Genomic DNA, 10585 nt, shown 5'->3' with positions numbered 1-10585 from the left:
TGTGGAGCCCTCCTAATCACACAGCGGCACTCTTCTGTATGTGGAGCCCTCCTAATCACACAGCGGCACTCTTCTGTATGAGTGCGCCCTCCTAATCACACAGCGGCACTCTTCTGTATGTGTGCACCCTCATAATCACACAGCGGCACTCTTCACTATGTGTGCACCCTCATAATCACACAGCGGCACTCTTCACTATGTGTGCACCCTCATAATCACACAGCGGCACTCTTCACTATGTGTGCACCCTCATAATCACACAGCGGCACTCTTCACTATGTGTGCACCCTCATAATCACACAGCGGCACTCTTCACTATGTGTGCACCCTCATAATCACACAGCGGCACTCTTCACTATGTGTGCACCCTCATAATCACACAGCGGCACTCTTCTGTATGTGGAGCCCTCCTAATCACACAGCGGCACTCTTCACTATGTGTGCACCCTCCTAATCACACAGCGGCACTCTTCACTATGTGTGCACCCTCCTAATCACACAGCGGCACTCTTCTCTATGTGTGCACCCTCATAATCACACAGCGGCACTCTTCACTATGTGTGCACCCTCATAATCACACAGCGGCACTCTTCACTATGTGTGCACCCTCCTAATCACACAGCGGCACTCTTCACTATGTGTGCACCCTCATAATCACACAGCGGCACTCTTCACTATGTGTGCACCCTCATAATCACACAGCGGCACTCTTCACTATGTGTGCACCCTCATAATCACACAGCGGCACTCTTCACTATGTGTGCACCCTCATAATCACACAGCGGCACTCTTCACTATGTGTGCACCCTCCTAATCACACAGCGGCACTCTTCTGTATGTGGAGCCCTCCTAATCACACAGCGGCACTCTTCACTATGTGTGCACCCTCCTAATCACACAGCGGCACTCTTCTCTATGTGTGCTCTCCAGCCCCACTAATCACACAGCGTCACTCTATCCTCTGAGAACTGGATGATGCGGTGAAGTAATTGAAGCATGCGCAGTTCGCTCCCTCGAGCACGCACTCGGCAGATGCTACCTTACTGTACTCCCATTGGTTTGTAAAGAAAATGCGTCACTTTACCCAGGCCTCGTTAATAATCTTTCCGCCAAGAAAAATAGTTCTACTTCACTTATTATTGGTTATTTTGGTCATGAACGCAGATTAGTTTATTACAAAAAGAATGTAAATGAGTAATGGCGGCTGAGATTTATGGGTAGGCTAAACTGGGTGAGGAAATGACCTATGGTAGAGGGGGCGCAGGGATCTGTGCGGCAGCTGTGGACCGTGCTTCGGCTCTGCAGGGATCACCTTGCTTCTTGGGAAGCTGCCGGCTACTGAGTTTATCAGACGGGCGACGGACAGAGAAGAGAGCGGAGCGAGCTGCTGTTACCCCGGGTCCATAGGTGAGCGCTGCACTATCTATCCTCCCGGTAATCCTCCATGACACAGGCCTATGGCAGGAGAAGCTTCTTCTCAGCTATAATGCACAAGTGCTGGGAAACCTCATATTACACCCAGCGCATCAGTGCACGAGGGCCTGTGCCAGTATCGTTAACCCTTGGTGTGCCTTATACTATACTCTCCCATCTCCGTCCTTCATGTTATTCCTATGAGCTTATGCTCATCGATCAGTGAGCGCCTGTAAAGATGGCTGCTCCCCCTCTATACAGTGCTGCATCACTTGTCACCATGGAGATGCAGGGGGGTGTGACTGCCGGGTGTCGGGCCTTGGGGGGTTCTGTAGATTGCCAAATTAGTGGCTGCATAACTAATGCAGTTTCCCTCATTATAAAGTGGTCCCGTGCCACCCAATCAGTGATCGTCTTCTATTCTTCATACTGCACTAAAAAGCTGAAAACTAGATTCTGATTGGCTGACGTGCTCAGCTTTGGGGCATTGTGTGGGATGCTTATTACATACCCGTGTATATAAAGCCGTGCTCTGTATTTCATGGACGTATATTCCTTTTGATGGCACGTAGTCAGCGACAGCTGATGGATGAAACATGTAGGCGCTTGCATATGATGCAGCTTATCCCTTTACGAGCGGTCTTCTGCTCTTAGACCGCTTACATTTGGGTCATTTTATTGCGCTATGATGCATTTTGGCAGGCACTCCCCGTTTAATAACGTCTGTGATCTAATCAGATGGACTAGGGACAGATTGGAACTTGCAGATGGAATCTAAAATGGAGGGGTATGTAACGTGCTCATGTTATGTGCTCACTTATGTGTCTTTTATCTTTCTCGGTGGGTGAAACCCTTTTAGCGATTTAGTTCCTACGTAATCGATGAGAGACAAATGGTGGACCAGACCCTGAACATAAGAGCGTGCAATCTAGAGGAGATGACGGACCTGATGCAATAGGCATATAACGCTATGTTGCTTTTTTTCCCTTCAACTTCTTTATTTCTATTTCAGATCTCAAAGTAACATGATATCTAATGCAATGAACTCCCTGTACAGGTTAATAATACTGATAAAGGAGTGTTCTTCTGCTCTGGGTTATCTGAACTCACATTATGTAATAGTGCAAGGTATTTTTCTGGCCATTTAATCCTACAGGACCCAGCTCTGAAGAAGCTGCTGTGGTATTTTGGGACGTGGTATATATGGTGTGTCTAAATAAAGCATCCTTCAGGCAGATGCACTGTGAACTTGTCAAGGTCATCTGTGCAAGGGCTAATGACTTCCCTGTACAGGGACTGACTAGATTAGTAGCACAAAGCGGTTGTTATGGGGCGATAGGATGACAAATGGCGCTGTACCCAAAGCGTTCATCGGTGTCTCCATATATGATGGTACGATGCATCATATGCATTGTGCCTGTGGGCTCCTAATAATAATAATCTTTATTTTTATATAGCGCTAACATATTCCGCAGCGCTTTACAGTTTGCACACATTATCATCGCTGTCCCCGTTGGGGCTCACAATCTAGATTCCCTATCAGTATGTCTTTGGAATGTGGGAGGAAACCGGAGAACCCGGAGGAAACCCACGCAAACACGGGGAGAACACACAAACTCCTTGCAGATGTTGTCCTTGGTGGGATTTGAACCCAAGACCCCAGCGCTGCAAGGCTGCTGTGCTAACCACTGCGCCACCATGTTGCTCCTCATAGGGTTCCTCCTGTTCTGGGTCATTAGTTATTCACAACCTATATACCATCTGCTCAACTTCCAAAGACAGAAGCTCTGCTCTAATCAATGAAACCGGTTTGGGAGCTTGAGTGCATCTGTATAGGCCAATAATTGGAAACAGTCTAGTGAAATGCGTGGTCTTGGGAATGATTTTTAAGCAGGACATGTGCTGCCAGTAACATTGTTATATGAACACAGAAACATTGAGTTAAAGGGGTTGTCTGGTCTTTTGCGAAATCTGCAGTCACTTTTTGATCAGATCATCCTCAGATCCTCAGATCATACGCACATCATGTTGCCAGGACTCTCCAATGGCGCTGAGAGCTGGCGGTCATGTGACCACAAGTATGCAATTTGCATACTTCTGGCCACATTACGACTAGACGCGTGTTGTATTGGGAGAGGTTGAGCATGTCACATGACCGATTGCTCTCGCCGCCGATCACTGGAGATTCTTGACAGCATGCGGTGCGCAAGTGATGAGGATTCTGCAGTCACATTGTGACTGCAGACTGTTAGCAAAAGACCAGCCAACCATTTTAATGTTCTGTGCTCATGGAAGTGCGATAGGACCAACATACCCATGCAGATGATGCCTTTGGTCTCGGATTGAAGACCTCAGCAATGGACAGCAACAGTAGAATTTAAAAAATACTCCATATCGTACTTTTATATTATTGTGCACTCTGCACAGTAAATTAGAGTTGTATAATCTTATACGGACTAAAGAGCAATGTAAAAGATGTTCTTCAGGAGCACAGTGCTCCTCTGCCTTCCATCTTCACCATGAGTGGTACACTCTGAGGATGGACAGTGCAGACCAGCAGCCATGGTTGTGCTATTGGCCTGAATTGAGTACTTGCCAAAGAGGGCTAGCAGAGATGGGAGAAGCGCAGGGACGCTGAAGATGGTGCAGCCATATTCAGAGAGCTATGATCAGGTCGTAAAGCATACAGTCACTGTAAGGCGGCCGGTAACATGGGCAGCAAGCTACACTATCATATAATAAATCCTTCTGTTCTTGACAACATAAAGGATCTTTAAGTAGTGGTACATTGCTATTTGTTCTTTTTCCAAGCAATTTTTCTTGTTTAAGAACTTGAAGCAACCTCTTTATTGCAATTTTTTTTAAACCCCATGTTGCAATTCCACAAACTGTTCATATTTCCACGTGGTTTTCCTTCCCCATTACAGTCTTGTGTGAATTTAATTTGCACTATATTTTAAATGTGTTGCCTGTATTTGTGCTGCATTAGGGTGTAGGGACTGTTCCCATGATTGATTTATGAGGCCGTGCAGCTTATTATTATTATTTATTATTATAGCGCCATTTATTCCATGGCGCTTTACATGTGAGGAGGGGTATACATAATAAAAACAAGTCCAATAATCTTGAACAATACAAGTCATGTCTGGTACAGGAGGAGAGAGGACCATGCCCGCGAGGGCTCACAATCTACAAGGGATGGGTGAGGGTACAGTAGGTGAGGATAGAGCTGGTCGTGCAGTGGATTGGTCGATCGGTGACAGCTGAAGGTCAGCGCGTTCTTGCGTCTGATTTAGGGTTTGCTCACACAAGCCCCCTGTGTCCTGAAATCCTAGCAGGGGAAGGAGTATGCCTATTTATCCCCTGCTGTAATGATTCTGTTCCTGCAGGACTAATAGGTCAGGAATGGACGCCTTATGTCTGATTCTGCAGTTTCTTCATATTCTGCACATCCTTATTGCTCAGACTTCCTGTATGCAGCAATATAGCGGGATAGCTGAGTAATATCCTTCGCTTGTGGTTCTGAAGGGACCTCCACTACAGTGTGGCACTCGGGCTGGAATGACTGGCAGTAGTAGATTGGGAATTTATCAGATACACACTGTGCGCTCAGTTCCGTCTGTGTAGGCTGGTGACATATCTGGGGCTGTCATTACTGGAATCTGCAGTATATTGGTAATGTATTCCATTATACCTTATAGGATGGGTTATAGGACTGCGCATTGTCAGGTTTGTATCTGCTATTCTTAGGAAATCCACATGACCTGAATTGGACTTATTAAATAGGGGTCAGTATTGTAATGCGTTGTGTAAGAGTACATGCCATGGGTTACCCTCCACATGAGCCATGAATGCAGGGGTAACTCTAGAACTGTGGGGGTCTGCGTGATTCTCTGCATGTGACGTGGTCGTGTGCAGCTGCACGTACAGTCTGGGGTTTCCAGGCGGAGCGAGGGCTTTCATGTGTCATGTCCTACAAGAGGGGAGTGAGGATGCTGCCAGAGCAGGCTAGTGTCAGTCCCTGAGGAGGAGAGGAGGCAGCGAGCATTGGGTCAGGTACGCCCTCCACCATTCTGCGAGCAGCCGGCATCCATTGCTGCCTACCTTACCTGAGAATGTCATATGGGGGGATTGAATCTACTGTAGTAAATGAATGAATGCCGGCAGTCTAGGGCTGGCAGGGCTTCATTTCCAGAAGTCATGAGTAATCCTGTTAGATGAAGTGATTCATTTTATGATGTTGCTTCTGCCTGCCTTCACTTCCGACAGTTTGCTTGTGGGTGGAATTTTTTTCTGCCACTTCACTTTGGAGGAATGTGCCTTACGTGAAGGCAGAATTTTCTGTGTGGTGTCCTTTAACTTTTTACTAGATGGACTTTTAGAAAAAAGGGCAATAGAGAAGTATCAGTGGGGGAGATTTAAATGCGACACTGACTGTTCTGTGCATTTACTGAAGCCCTGTCTGACAGGCGAGGATCGGCAAGGTTATGAATTTTTCCCTATTCATCATAAGACACAGTTATAGTTATGTGTATCTAAATATCAGAGAAACGTTCAGTGTAATAAGAATGTATTTAAGGTTTCTTTCTGCAGGTCATAAGTGTCCAAAGGCTTTCACACATATAGTTAGACCACAGTTTCAGCAGAAACGTACTAGTGAAAGCGCAGTGCTTGAAGGGAATTTGTGACAAGGCTTTGGCTATGCTTTCTGAGAGCCACATCATTTAGCGACAGAGAACCCGATTCCAGCAATGTGTCACTTACCGGGCTGCTCGTTGTTTTTTTGATAGAATCACTGTTTTTATCTGCTGTATATAAGAATTTTGGACAAGCCTACACAACCGATTTGCAGCTTTCTGTGTATTCTGCATAGGCAAAAAGCTACCAATCTGTCACGGGGCTATACAGAGCTTATGATTGTGAATACATGGCCGTACAATTACAATTTTCTTTGAGGCTGCGTGCACACGTTGCGTTTTTTTCACGTTTTTCGCTGTAAAAATGCATAAAAAACGCATACATATGCATCCTACCATTTAGAATGCATTCTGCAATTTTTGTGTACTTAATTATTTTTTTTTCCGCGAAAAAAAAAACGCATTGCGGTAAACGCAGCATGTTCATTAATTTTGCGGGGGTTTTTTTTTTTCGTTTTTCCCGCTATATAATGCATTGGGAAAGCTCCGGGAAAAAACGCGCAAAAAAACGCATGCGGTTTTCTTCAGGAATTTTCTGCAAGAAATTCTTACGTGTGCACATACCCTGAGGGTATCAAAGCAGTTAACATATATTCCCCCCCTACAATTACTTTTTATTAGTGTAATTAAAATCACCTATCTAGTACCAACACACCACAAATAACAGACCACATAATATAGGATATAATATAAGAGACCTTCGTTCAGTGTCCCTACAATTATAAAAAAGGAAGGCAGATGTCCAGTGAAGAGTGGTCCGATGGATTCTGTTTAGTGTATAGTTTTTTAGTTTCTGGAGGGGAGGGTGGGGGAAAGGAACTGTGCTGCGGAGGTTGGCACCCTAAAATGTCGATTGTGGCGCCCCTGCTCCTCATCGGCTGTCCCTGGTATGCCCCTAACCTATCTACAATAGGTCAGTAAAGATGATATACAATAGCTAAGCTTACAGAAAAATATCAGGAAATTACATTATTAAGATATCATTATACAGTTCAGTACGTCAAACTTTGCCCAAATTTACAGAAACCACCATAGCATAGTGGGTTGCAATCTGTCCCACTTTTCGCTGAACTTAACACTTACCTAGGCTTCGGAGGTTGGCACCCTAATAACACAGGCCATTGAATATTAATTGCATAGAGCCCGTCTCAATTGTCAATGCATGCATTATGTTTTTAGACAGGTTCTGACATATATTACACCAGTAACTGCACTTATTTATATCTGAAGTCCTACAGGGATACTATTGATTGCACGCTTGCACCACACTAGCATTTAAATTACCGCATGTGCTTATGTAATACTAGATGGTGGCCCGATTCTAACGCATCGGGTATTCTAGAATATGCATGTCCACGTAGTATATTGCCCAGCGACATAGTATATTGCCCAGCACACGTAATATATTGCCCAGTCATGTAGTATATTGCCCAGCCCACGTAGTATATTGCCCAGCGACATAGTATATAGCCCAGCCACGTAGTATATAGCCCAGCCACGTAGTATATTGCCCAGCCACGTAGTATATAGCCCAGCCACGTAGTATATAGCCCAGCCACGTAGTATATTGCCCAGCCACGTAATATATTGCCCAGTGACGTAGTATATTGCCCAGCCACGTAGTGTACAGCACAGAGCCACGTAGTATACAGCACAGAGCCACGTAGTATATTGCACAGCGACGTAGTATACAGCACAGAGCCATTTAGTATATTGCCCAGTGATGTAGTATATTGCCCAGTGACGTAGTATATTGCCCAGTGACGTAATATATTGCCCAGCCACGTAGTATCTTGCCCAGCCACGTAGTATATTGCCTAGTTACGTAGTATACAGCACAGAGCTACGTAGTATATTGCCCAGCCACGTAGTATATTGCCCAGCCACGTAGTATATTGCCCAGTTACGTAGTATACAGCACAGAGCCACGTAGTTTATTGCCCTGTGACGTAGTATATTGCCCAGTTACGTATTATACAGCACAGAGCCACGTAGTATATTGCCCAGCTACGTAGTATATTACCCAGTCACGTATGTCACAGGTTAAAAAATAAAAAATAAACATACTCACCTAACGATCCGAGGGCCCCTTGTAGTTTAACATACTCACCATTCTTGTCGCTGCTCCTCAGCGTCCCGTCTCTCTGCCTCCTGGGATCCAACGGCGCTGTGTCAATGGGCGCGCGGCTGCCGCCATCTTCTTTTTCCAGGATGCATTGCGAAATTACCTAGATGACTTAGCGAGACCGCTAGGTCTTCTGGGTAATTTCGCTATGCATCGCTGGAAAAGGAAGATGGCGGCAGGCGCGAGCAGACAATGGAGGGTGAAGCAGGTTTTTTGTTTTTTTACTATTTTTAACATTACTTTTTTTTTACTATTGATGCCGCATAGGCAGCATCAATAGTAAAAGGTTGGGGACACACAGGGTTATTAGCGGCGGTAACGGAGTGCGTTAACCACGGCATAACGCGGTCTGTTACCGCCGGCATTAACCCTGTGTTAGCGGTGACCCGAGGGGAGTATGGAGCGGGCGCCGGGGACAGTGACTGCGGGAAGCATGGAGCGGAGCGCCGAGGACACTGTGGGGAGTATGCGGGCGACAGGCACTGACTGTGGGGAGTATGGAGCTGCCATTTTCTTCCAGACTGTGCCCGTCGCTGATTGGTCGCGGTAGCCATGACAGGCAGCTGGCGAGACCAATCAGCGAATGAATAACCGTGACATAAGGACAGACAGACGGAAGTGACCCTTAGACAATTATATAGTAGATACCTCACTATTCATGTGTAATCTGGCTTTAGATGTGTCAAGGCCTAGCAGGGACAGCCACACCCTTTGCCTTCAAGAAACTAGAAAACAATACATTAACATAAGCAATCGGACCACTCTTTTTATAGGACATCTTCCTTCTTTTTTGAACTTGTAGGGACAATGAAGGAGCCATAGTTTAATTATACTAAAAAAAAGTGAGTTTAGGGCAATATATGTTAATAGTTATGAATACATGGCAGCGGGTTTACTAGTCCTCTACTGATCTTTTGATACAACAGTGATTTTATCAAAACTACAGCAAGTAGCCTGGTAAGTGATCCACCTAAGGAAACTGGCTTTGTCTCTACATTGTCACTTTCAGATTAGGTGGCAAAAACCTGGTGACAGATTTCCTTTAAGGCACAACTTCTTGAGCTGGACTGATCTGCAATACCAGATATAGCCAATAGTCAGGAGTGGCACTGTCTGGTAGGCATTGACTGCCGTGGTATTTTCCTTCTTGTTAACGATGGAGGCTCTGTTGGTTGGACTCGCTTGAATAACAACTGAAAGATGAATATTCTACCAATATAACTCTTGTGGCAGGTGTGTGTAAGGTGCTGAGCTCGCTTATCAAATTCCTCTCAATGATTAATTATATAAAAGTAACTGCAACAGATATTTCATCTCGCACAAGAAGTGGAGTTAATGTGCTAAAGAAAATTTTGCCTAATTTTATTAAAGGTGACCTTACTAGATTGATGGTTCCTGAACCATGACAAGTCTGATGTGGCTTTCAGCCGGCTTCTTCCCGTTCAGTCGATTGATAAGTCTAGCTTATGTACCCATGGAAGAACCGCCTGAGACTTGTCAGGTCTCTCACTATAGTCCTTGGCCGGCCTTTCAAACTGTTTTCTCTGCAGCGACTCGGCGTTTCAGAGTAAAATCTACCAGGCTGCAATTGTGCAGCCAGGCTCTAATTCATGCTACCCGTGGTTCACGCTGCATAAATCTAATGACAGGTTCCCTTTAAATTTATTTAAAAATAACACACCCATAGTAACAAAATAAAAACACAGGTGTTAGTGTAGTGTCCGATGAATATTGGTGGTCTGGTTAAGACTACCACTTTCTATTAAAGGGATCATTCCCACTTGCGATGAAATTGGACAAATGCAATCCGAAAAAAAAAAAAAAAATCACATGGTGTCCCCATATAATTAATAACCGGTAAAGGCTATGCAGACAGCCGCCCCCATTACAAAACCCATAGTCATGTTATATAAAACACACTCAGAATAAAGTCCTTTAATTGAAAGAATGACAAAGACTCCTTTAATAAATCTTAATGAAACCATACTTACGACCTCGCCCATTCCACAGACGCCATTGTCTCCTGCAAAAGAATTAAAATAAACAACAATATTCCTCACCTTTACGCAGAGAAGATGATGATCAATTTGTCCCATGATGGATCTATCTCTGCTACATCTAGATGGCAGGCTGCATGGTTGTCGTCCAGCAGGATATTAATTTTTTATTTTCTTTTTCCCACACCAAAAAATCTGGAGAAGTCAATCGACAGATTGTGTGGATACCTAATATGTGCAGGTTCTCAGGAACAGCTTGGGTCTAATGGAAAAATCTGAAACCATTTGGCACCCAGTGGAACATGATATTGACATGTACATGACCCATATTTCAGCTTTGTGATTTCATTCCG

The 10585-nt window shown here is 44.8% G+C and overlaps 1 protein-coding gene across 4 annotated transcripts in view; it reads left to right on the top strand.

Moving 5' to 3' along the window:
• The first annotated feature begins 1061 nt into the window (after positions 1-1061).
• The window catches only part of PKM (pyruvate kinase M1/2), a 55764-nt gene continuing 46240 nt past the window's right edge, over positions 1062-10585 (top strand). Inside the window, exon 1 of one of the 4 annotated variants that reach the window (XM_069765614.1) lies at positions 1062-1407. The gene's annotated coding sequence lies outside the window, so the exon portion shown is untranslated. Of the gene's footprint in view, positions 1408-5375; positions 5470-10585 lie in introns of those variants that run through there. The other 3 variants (XM_069765617.1, XM_069765615.1, XM_069765618.1) reach the window with 3 other exon arrangements.

Source organism: Ranitomeya imitator, chromosome 4 (genome assembly GCF_032444005.1).
Source record: "Ranitomeya imitator isolate aRanImi1 chromosome 4, aRanImi1.pri, whole genome shotgun sequence".
Taxonomy (NCBI): Eukaryota; Metazoa; Chordata; class Amphibia; order Anura; family Dendrobatidae; genus Ranitomeya; species Ranitomeya imitator.
Note: the sequence above shows the minus strand (reverse complement) of the source record. Positions and strands in the feature narration are given on the sequence as shown.